The sequence below is a fragment of the Lissotriton helveticus genome, chromosome 11 (genome assembly GCF_964261635.1).
Source record: "Lissotriton helveticus chromosome 11, aLisHel1.1, whole genome shotgun sequence".
NCBI classification, from domain to species: domain Eukaryota; kingdom Metazoa; phylum Chordata; class Amphibia; order Caudata; family Salamandridae; genus Lissotriton; species Lissotriton helveticus.
The window spans coordinates 650793201-650804198 of record NC_136072.1 but is presented as its reverse complement, the minus strand read 5'-3'; the positions used below and the strand labels follow the sequence as shown (position 1 = coordinate 650804198).

At 45.4% G+C, this 10998-nt stretch overlaps 1 protein-coding gene across 1 annotated transcript in view; it reads left to right on the top strand.

Annotated features, from left to right (window-relative positions):
• The first annotated feature begins 2235 nt into the window (after positions 1 to 2235).
• Positions 2236 to 10998, top strand: part of LOC144791736 (thiamine transporter 2-like) — a 233102-nt gene continuing 224339 nt past the window's right edge. The window contains exon 1 of the mRNA XM_078666504.1: positions 2236 to 2379. The gene's annotated coding sequence lies outside the window, so the exon portion shown is untranslated. The remainder of the gene's footprint in view (positions 2380 to 10998) is intronic.

Genomic DNA, 10998 nt, shown 5'->3' with positions numbered 1-10998 from the left:
GGAATAGATCTTGGATAGGGAAAATATATCAAATATTATTGGAAGGCCTCTCCGATGCCATTAGTAGTCAGAATGCTAGATGGGAGAGAAAGTTCGGACAGGAAAGTGTGGACCTAGAGGGGTCATTGGAATTAGCCAATCAGATCCTAACAACTGGCAGCTTGAGGTCCCAACATTTTATGTCCGTCTTTGATTTATATTATACGCCTGTGAAAGTTTCCAAATGGGGGGCTCACGGGGCAACGCATGTAGTAGGTGTGGGACATGGGCTGCTGACACCATACTCATGTTTTTCGATTGCCCCAATCTTGCTAAATACTTAAAAGATATTGAAGCCTTTCTGAACCTAATCCGTGATATCCCGGTAATATTAACAGCAGATTTCATTATTCTGGGTTTAGAACCTCCCTGTGGATCAGCCCTGACTCTCCTACATTCATAAATTGGCGGGCTGCGTTATTAGCCATATATAATATGGTAGCTGCTGTATATCGGCTGAGAGGGCGGAAGAGATGCGAATTGGGGAGGAAAATTTGGGCTCCAATTACCGGATGGCTAGAGGGAAATTAAGTTATGCTCTCGGTTAAGTCTTGTCAAGGGTTTCCTCCCCTTTTTTCCGGATCTTTTTGCTCAGGCGCTCCTCCTTTTTTTTTCTCTCTCCTCCCTGTGGTTAGTTTTCCGATTTGTATTATACCTTGTTAGGACTTGTTTCTTGTTCCTTTTCTTGTGTTTTCCTGAATCATGTGTGAAGATATCACAGAATGGGAATATATCATGTGTAATGTATCTACCATGACAAATTGACATAATCAATAAAAATGTATATTAAAAAAGACCATAGTGCTGAATAGCGTAGGCAATGACATTTGGGTTTGATTATGTTAATGAGGTCTGGTAATCAGATGTTCAGTCATATTTGTTCTTGACCCTTGATTTAACTATTCCGTTTGTATGTCAGTGGGGAGCAAGCCAAGAGAAAGTTGTTTAGTAAGTAAACAAAGGTCTTGGCCTGTAATCAGGGCACGAGTCGGGGTACACGCGGGTGGACGGTGTCCGCCCACTTTTTTCACAGGGTGGACGCCGTCCACCCTGCCAAGAAGTTGACTGCATCTGTAAAATATGCTGTACTCTTCCCGGTGTAATTTTGAGACACTGGGACACATTCAGCAGCGCCTGATTGTTATCTGCTTTCCTTCTGAGCATCAAAGTTCAGATGTGCAGGGATTTTTGTCATTTGAGACTCGACCTGGGCCATAACAAAGGCCCAACTTAAGGGGCCATTTGGCCTGCTTTTGTCCGAGTATGGAGTTTGGGTGGGAGCTGCCTGTAGCCTCACACCTAGATGTAAATGAAGAGGAAGGGAAACAAAAGCAGCCGCTTGTTAGCACTTCAAAGACGCTTAAGAGAAGCATTATTTTGACTTTGTGGAAACCCCATTTATAATGGATATTCATGCACTGTAAGAATGTCAGCTGTGTTACTCTGTCCCAGTGCAAAATAACAATTTAAATACCTGTACTTTTTATTTGTTTACAGTGCTGTTCATCCCAATATAGGGTGTCAGAGCGCTTTACAGAAAACATACACATTATATTGACATTAAATCAGACAAGTTTGTAAATAATTGTTCAGGGTGTGTTACATAAAACAGTGAGGGTTACTGGGTGTGGGAGTCACATATCATCCTTCAGAGCTCACTGTGCTATACTAGAAGGATTACAATGCAACTGCATATCTTCTGCCTAAACCAGGAGTGTTTGTGTGTATACTCATGTGTTCAAATGTTCTCATAATATATTTTATTTATTTTTATTTTATTGAATTTGTATTGCGCTCAGCTACCCGTAAAGGGTTTCCCAGCGTCAGGGACAGCCTAAAGAAGAAAGATAGGTAATTGCTGAAACAGGAGTATGCTACACATATATGTGAGGTCTTAAGATATGACGTCACTTCTTGTAAAGTCATGGATGTGATATCACTTCCTCTGATATCACTTCCTGTGATGCCACACACCATGTCACACGCCGAAATGTCATGGCCATAATGTCACGTGCCATGATGACACCTGCCTACTGCCTTAGTCATTCCCCTCACTTCTTTTTTTGGGACTTGTGCCCTGCCTGTAATCACGAACTGCACAAATTAAGGTATGGAAAGTCAATGACAGAAATGTTGGGCATGAAATAGTTAAGAAAAAGAGGGAGGTGGCTGAAAGGATAACCGGCGTTTTGTTTCAGAACATACTGTGACAGAAGCGAGATGAACGCGAGTAGTCTGCTGCGAGATTTAACTTGTTCCAGAAACAGCGCTTGTTACAGAGAGTGATGTGTGGTAAACAGAAGCGCAGCAGGAACAGGACGCCATAAACACAGAGCAAAGGTACGGACGGTTTCACACCGTTGAATTAATTAATCGATCATCAGCTAAAGACGTAACGCTGAACATGTCTTTTTTAAACGTCTTTTTAAGTAAAATTGAATTTTTAAATCATTTCTGTAGAACCTAAGTGTGGTTGTCACACTCTGTATCCATAACTCTGGTAAACTTTCCAGAGAATGACTGTCAAAGAGGTGCAGTGTTGGGGCGTCGAAGGGCCCACTGGGCCCAGTAATCTACAATTATTGCTGTTTCTTACCGACAGACCAGGAGATGGGACATTCTTCCTAATTACTTTAGGACTCAGAAAACTCTTACTATACCACTGACACCTACATTTGGAAGATATATTCCTCTGCACAACTGGAATAATTGTTTAGAATGCACATAATATATTCTTCACCGATAGATTAAAATCATAAATTGTAAATCTGTTTTAAAATATGTGCCTCTTCACTTATTCACTTACTAGTGACTAGTTACCAAATACTGATAGCAAACTACAACCATCTACTGCTTTGAAGGGGCAGAGCACGTGCCGCATGAGGGCTAGCACAATACGTCAGGCACACACACAGACACACAGACACCCACACACCAACTACAGACAGGTGAACACGGATATGTTTATCCATGGCCCACACGCATTTACAGAGCCCTTTTATGAAACTTATTTTTTTATTGGGAAGGTTGGGCATCATAAAGTGTTACAAATAGATTAATTGAAATATATTTTCATGATTCATAAATCGAACATGTCATAAAACACTGGTTTAAATCACATCATTTAATGGAGTAAATCTCTAACTGGAGACACACACGAAAAAGGAATCCAATCATCCATCAAAGTTTAGAAGGTTTTTTTTTTGTCTCTTTTTACCTTCGACGTTTAGAACGACAACTGCCACTTCATGAAAGTGAGATATAAGTATCTACCAGTTACCCACTGAGGTTGGGTGTTTACTTTTTCCATTCTCGTGCAGTACAAAGTCTAGCAATTACGATCCCAATGAAACCAATTTCCATATTTCACTGAGCAATGCTTAACTCCATGCTCAAAATAATATTATTAATGTTTGGCTCCATGGCGACGTTCAGCCTATCTGTCAATGTCTGGACTATAATCATGCAACATCGAGTAATTACCAGATATGTGTACTTCAGCATTCTCTCCCTGACAATGTGAGCATTTTGAACACCCTTTGCACTTCCACTTGGATATCTTATCTTGGGATTAGCATACTAACTGGTTCAAATTGCTGTAATTTGAGTCTAAAGCACATCAGTATGGAGCCTTTGTAAATGCTTGTTTAATTTCACATGAATTTACAGCAACTCATCCACTCTTAAAGAGGACAGTACACCATAGAATCCACGGGCAGTGATTTAGTCTTTATCTAATAAACAAGTTCTAGCAAATCCTTTCTTTCTAGTTTTATATTTATATTCTTGCTATGTCGGAAATCATCCCGGATCTGTGGGTTTTTAAAAAAACCTGTATTACAGAATGTCAAATTTTTTTCAAGTTCCGAAAATGTTCAGTCTTGAATATTCTAAAAAACCATTATCTATAAAGAGTTGACGAACATTCATCAAAACATTCTAAACCCACTTATAACATGTGGGATCTTCAAAGAGCCAAGGATAGGGAGAACGTTTCTAAAATAACGTTTATGAATTAATTGCAATGATGTTATAACTTTTGCACCACTCTGTTCATATTTTATAAGCTTCCAGGATGACCTTACATTTTACTCTTTCAAAGTATTTGGGGTCTGAATGTCTAGAAAGATACCACCCCAGCGCCCCACCCTGAAGCCGAATATACAGTACTTTAGTGTCACCTTCATCTAATTAATAAAAAAGAACTATATGAATCGAATGGCTCTTTATGCTCTTTGATACCCTCAAATGAAGCTGCTGATCATGAAATCCAGTCTCCAGAAATAAGAATTCGGAACGTATATTAGGATCGCTGTAAACAGATTAAAAAAATTGGGAGGATGGTCATTTTATTTATATTGCATGGGCCAACAAGACTTCTAGGTTCCAATACCATTGATGTCTCTTTACAATATATTGTTGTTTACCTCCTATTAATTTAACTGAACTATGTGCAGCATGCAGCTAGAGATTTTGATTCCTAAATATGTGTTGAGGGGGACTGGGAGGTTTGTTGGGCGCCAGGCCCTATTGTGATTATGTGGTGCTAGGAAATGTTTTTCATGCAGTATGATTTACGCACCCTGTTCTGGTTACCTCTAAATGTGGTTTTATGAATATGAGGTTGTTTTGCATAATATGGTGTACGCTAGTGAGATTTTGTTCCACCCGGTGCTTTATGCCCCTAACTTTAGTGATACTTGGGAGCTTAGGGTCCAATACTAGTCTGCTGACAGTATGGGCGTACAATGCGTTTGACGCCGAATGTGGTTTATGTTACAGGCTGATGCTAAGTGCAGAGATCACCAGTGGTTACTGGTTGTTCGTTTATGATCTGCTTTACTTTTACTAAGTTTGCTTTGGTTCTGACAGTGGTCCAGTTGGCCCTGTCATATGCAAACAATTCCCTTGTAAATATGATCTTTTGCCAGGTGGCACCATGTATATTATGTGATTACCTAGATGAAGAGCCAATCAAATACCAGCGGAATCATAGAGACTCCAAAGCAGTAAAGATTTCTTGACTACTGGAATCTGTGCCCCCATCTTCTCCTGCTCTGAAGTAACAACCTGTTCCTAATCGCCTTAATTCCCGGACTGCACATTAGTTCAGATATCCTCACCCGACGTCTGGAACATGTGCCCCCTTTTTATCCTTATAGTTCTTCTCACCTCCGCTTTCCTAGTAACACCCTTCACATATCCCCTCCACCCTCCTCCTCCTCATGGCCACCACTCGAGTTAAGGCCGGAATTATTTGCTACAAAATCATTTATCCTCCCAACCAGACTAAAACTTCAGCAAAATGATTAAAGCATAACACTATTGAATGTTTCCCTGATTTACTTTTTGTTGACCAATTTTTCAATGGTCGCTATGGGCAATGGTCGCTATGGGAGGCTCAAAACTATTTCATTTTTTTCACTCACAACATCCCCTCTTGGTCCACTAGCTTATATAATTCCCTTAAAGTCACCTCTTCCTCCTCTATCCCTCATAGGAAACAACTAAAACTTTCCCCCTCTGCGTGTTTCAACGGCTCCCTCACTATCTCACTCTACAACAATGGTACTGTCATGATCCAAGGCAAAGACACCTGTCTCTCTCTCTGTTCGACCACCTCTTTCCTTCCCTACTCCCCTCGTCTGCGCCCGGGTTATCCCTTGACTCTCAATCTAGTTCCACCCATTACTCCCTTTCTCCTTCCCTGACCCCCTACACTCCAATAGGCTGCTCCCTCGGGAGGCACAGGTCGATCCTCTTCCCTCCCCTCCCCTGTGCCCTCCTCTCCCATTCTTCCCTCCTCACAGTATGCCCCCACTGCATCACTTCAGCTTTACCTCTAGCTAATACGCTCCTCGTCCAATCTGAATCTTCCTGGCCCTCCAATCTCATCTCCTCCCCCCTATTCCTACCTGCTACCCCCCTTTTTAGTCCACCTCTCCTCCATCCTTCTCCCCTCGTTAACTTTCTTTACGTTCCCCTTTTTCCCTCCTCTTCTCTGCCCCCTTCTCCCCTCGCTATATACCCTGATTTCTCCACAAACCCATTGCATCTCTCTCCTTCCCCCCACTCCTCCAGCAATGCTGTGGTACTCCCTTTCCCCCTTGGTGACCCTTTCCCTCCCTCGGGCCTAGCAGAACCACTTCCTTTCTTCAACTTCCCTATCTCCCAACCCCCTCACTCTGCCAGATGCCCGTTTCCTCACAGCCACCTCACCTAGCTGACAGGACCTCTCCAACCACCGCCACTCTTTTCCTCCCAGACCTCCTACATTCCCATGTCTCCACACATTCCTCCCCTCTCCTTCCGCCCCACCGCCTCGATCCTCACCCATCTCCCCCTAATTATGTCCTTAATTCCTTTCCTTCTTGCAACGCCAACAAAGACAACTCTCCTTTCACCTCTGATGCACCAACAACCGCTCTCAACCACCACCTTTCCCCACCTATGAACCCGATGCCCCAACTCCCCTCCCGTCCCGCCACCTCTCCCTGCATTCCACCACCAATTGCACCCCCTCCTGTCTCCATCGAGCCACCCAACCTTCCGTGCTCTGCCCTACTCTCTCTGGAAAATAAACTAGGCTCTCTTATCACCTCCATCTCCCAACCTGAAGCTACCATTTCACTATTAAGCTCCAAGATTTCCACTTTTCCATACACCTCAATTCCTTTGGAAGACACTCACCTTCCCACAAGATGCACCTCGCCCCCTCACCCCATAATAGCCAAGCATAACCTGTCGTCTGCAAACATCGCAAACTCACACAAGTCCTTGAACGCCACCCGTTTTCCACTTTCATCTCCAAGTAACCGTATTATCTACACTATTCCGACCATCTCTCCTGTCAGAACCACTCATCCACCAAAACCCTCCAGAGCACCCTCATATAAGTACAATATCCCTATCACCCTTCGTAGCCCAAGTGCCCACGTCACCAAAACAGTCTTGACAGAGCTGCGCTGTTGTTGAAAGTTAGGCTGAAAACCGTCAACATTATCGGCGCCCTCTTGCTCTCCTTAAAACCTTTTGTGCGTGTAAAACAGCCGCCATTTTGGATACCATGGCTTCCCGGCTCTCACCGAGAGCCAGCGCGTCTCTCTCTCTCTCCTAGCTTCGCTGGCAACCCCCTGCTTGCACCTGCCTTGAGTCATAAACCCCTCTTCGGCGCTGCTCTGCCCCAGGCCCTCATCCTGTTCCCAGCACGACACCTCCCTGCTTCCCCGTCATGATCTCCGGCCCTTTTGATGCAAACCCCTTTTCCCCGTGTGCCCGTTTGCCTTCCCCGTTCCCAGGCCGACACCTAGCTCTGCCGATACCAATCCCTTGCCCCTCCCCATACAATAGAAAGCTTCCCTCCTCAAAGGACCCCCGAGATGATCAAAGCCCCCCCCCATCCCACGAGATCCGATCGAAACCCGCACACTCCGTGAATCGGCGGAATACCCAGCTGCGCGATGATCATCACCTGTTGTGAACGGGGCGGGGACTTCCACTATAACCTTGCGTGGGAACGGGCTGGGAAGGGGGGGATTCTGAGGATGTCTTTCCGTACATCAAAGTATCAACGAGAATGTGTTACATGTAATAAAGAGATAAACTTGTGTATAAGAGGCCAGGCCTCAGGGATGCAGTTAGAGCACCTCAGAACGATACCTTCTGTCCGTTTCGTTGTGTTCTCCTCCGGAGAAAATAAAAAACCTTGTTTCCTGCCTTCCAGTCTCCAGCGCCTGCCTCTTCAATAGTTTAACTTCTTTGTGGGTTCAAGAGGCGACACCGCCGGGCAAATACTTAAGGATCTTATATTCTGGTTGGTAGTGCCCCCCAGTTGTATTTTTCCACAATTGGCGTCCCAAGCGTGGGGCCCATCAGCGACCCATGGATCCAGTGGGAGAGGTCCTGACGACAAAGTGAACGACTGCAACGATCGGGAACGCGTCTGTCCGATAGACCCTCGTCTGACAGCCGATCATCCGAACTTCACTGGTTCCGAACAGACCTCTCTCGAGTGATCTACGGTCCTGACTGGGAACCATCAGGAGTGCCGCGAGGATAACGAAGAAGAGAGGACGATCGGGCGCTGGATTCGGAAGTCAGGAAACTGTCCATGCGGTCCGGGTAAGGTCGTGTTACCACGACAAGTTGCGAAAAAATTGCTTGATTGCTTGTTTGTTAAATACTAGTATTGCTCTTTTTGTTTATTTGGAGATTCACTGTCTGCAAACGGAGAAACAACAGGCTCTCTCTTTGCAAGCAGTGGAGGATAGGTAGGGCAGACAACCGTGCTTATTTTTCTCCCCCACTCAATAATCACCTGAAACTGAACTGTTGTTCACAAACTATTGTTTCCTGGAGATTCCCTGTCTGCAAACAGGGAAGAGACCACCCTTTTTGCAGATAGTGAAAAGGGTAGGTAACGCAGATCTTTGCGGACCTACTCATTCTCCCCATTGTTATTTATCGGTCTTTTGTTATCTTGATCTATGAGGGATTCACTGTCTGCAAACGGAGAAACAACGGGCTCTCTCTTTGCAAGCAGTGGAGGATAGGTAGGGTAGCAGCCGTGCTTATTTTTTTCTCCCCCACCCAATAATTGCCTGAAACTGAACTGTTGTTCGCAAAACTATTGTTTCCTGGAGATTCCCTGTCTGCAAACAGGGAAGAGACCACCCTTTTTGCAGATAGTGAAAAAGGTAGGTAACGCAGATCTTTGCGGACCTACTCATTCTCCCCATTGTTATTTATTGGTCTTTGGTTATTGTGATCCATGAGGTATTCACTGCCTGCAAACAACGTAGAATAGAAATATTCTGTCTAGTCTTTGCACCTAGTGATAAGATAGGCAGTGCTGACTTTTTAGTCCCTCGTTACGAGCCGTCATGTCTGTCTTCTCCCCACTGATGAGTAGCCTGTTTAGCCCGGACCGCCTATTAGAGATGGACCATCCAGCCCCGCTGGAAGGCACCCCTAATAAGGACATGTTCATGAAGCATGGATTGACCGCTATAGCCTATAGTAAACTATGGCATAAATATACAAAAAAGGGTCAAGAAAGTCAATGGCCCCTGATAGGATCCTTCGATGATGATAAAATAAAAACGCTAGAAACCGCCCTGGGTAAAAACAAGACAACACCTACTATGCTTGACAGCTTCGGCATGTGGCGAAAAGAAACTGAACAGCGTAAAAAGAAAACTGAGAGTAGGTTGGAAAAAGAGCTGCAAAAAGCAGCCCACCTAGCTGCTCAGAAACTAAAAAAGGAGATAGAGGAAAGAGAGAAAGCTAAACAGAAACTAGAAAGGGAAACGCCAAGCCAGTGTCCGGTTAGAACCCCCTCCATGCTCTACCCTGACTTACCCTCGAAACGACAAGCCAATGAGGACCTGCTGTTAGGTCCTCCTATCATCTACATGCCCCCTCCATATGCCCCTTCTCAACCCTTGGCGCAGCACGCGCCACCCCCAGGTACAAGCGAAGGTACCGCCACAGCGTCGGCCCCAATAGCCTCTGTGCCAGCCGAACCCCTTGTATTAAAACCCGCATCAACAACAACGTTAGATGACCATGAGACTCGAGGGGCTGGCCCTGCAAGAACAAACAGACTAGACAAGGATGAGCGAGCGGGGATCGACAAAATAGCGAGGACACTGGTAGAAAGGAAGGATGATGAAGAGTACATCACAGATATGTTCAGCTCGTATACAGGGAGTCACAGACGACATTTTACCGTACGACTGTGTTATCATGTCTTGAATGCATACGAGGACCGATATCGAGACAAAGGTCCCGAGAGCCTAAGGACTCTGTACCGGAAGGTCGATATCGGGGATGAGGGCGAGTGTGATGTGTCGGACCTCCTTACGCGTACGCTTGAGGTTTTCCGCCACCTCACTGAACGAAAGCCAGGAGCTAAATCCGCAGCCCCCGTAGTGACCGAACCACCAACCGAGCAATCTAACACCATGATGCCGATACGTGAGGCTGCCCCTTACTGGGTTCCCCCTCGAGGTACAGGGACTCACGATGATGCAAACAACCAAGATGCAAAGGGAAGGGTAGTATACAACTGGGTCTACCAGCCATGGGACCGGCAAGAGATACTGACATTCCGGAAATCTCTACCCGACCTACGTAAAAACCCCACTGCCTTCTATACTGAATTAGGTACAGCCCTGGGTTCAACGATCATGACCCTGGCTGACATCGACTTGTTCTTCGGGTTATGTCTGCCAGCTGATGTGTGGAAGCAAATCCGGAAAGTCGACCACCTTGAGCTGTTCGGACACACCTGGTCACAACTCGATGACTTGGACAAACAACGGGGACCAGGACAAAAGCCGTTGAAATCCATTCTAGACCTCCCAGATAAAATCGTAGAGAAATTAAAAACCCTAATCCCAGAAAAGAAAGTGGATTGGTCGATAGTAACAGCCTGTCGCCAAAAACCCCAGGAGGATGTATCGGAATACTTCTCCCGGTTTGAAACGGTGTTCTCCGATTACAGCGGCCAGGACATGACCACTGCAACCGGACACCATCTGTTTGTCCAGAATTATGTTAAGGGCCTATCATTGGACATCTCCCAGAAACTACAGGCCAGCGAGAGTAGTTGGGCAGCCTCCAAACCTACAGCGATTCTCCAAATGGCCCAATATTATGAGCATCAGAAAAATGAAAACGATAGGGCGACAGAGAAAAAGAAGAAAGACTTAAAAGAGAGGGTGATGATTGCCAAACTGCAAGGGGTGACTATAGGACGAGACCAATACCGGGGAAACTACCAGACAAACGTCCCTAAGACTGCATTTCCCCAGGACCGCACTCTGACTCCCTACAGTGGACGCACAGACCTTAGAGATGACCAGTGCGCTTTCTGCAAAGGGACTGGCCATTGGAAATCCCAGTGCCCAGTTCTCCTGGAAATGATCAGGAACAGAGACCCCAGGGACGTAGCAA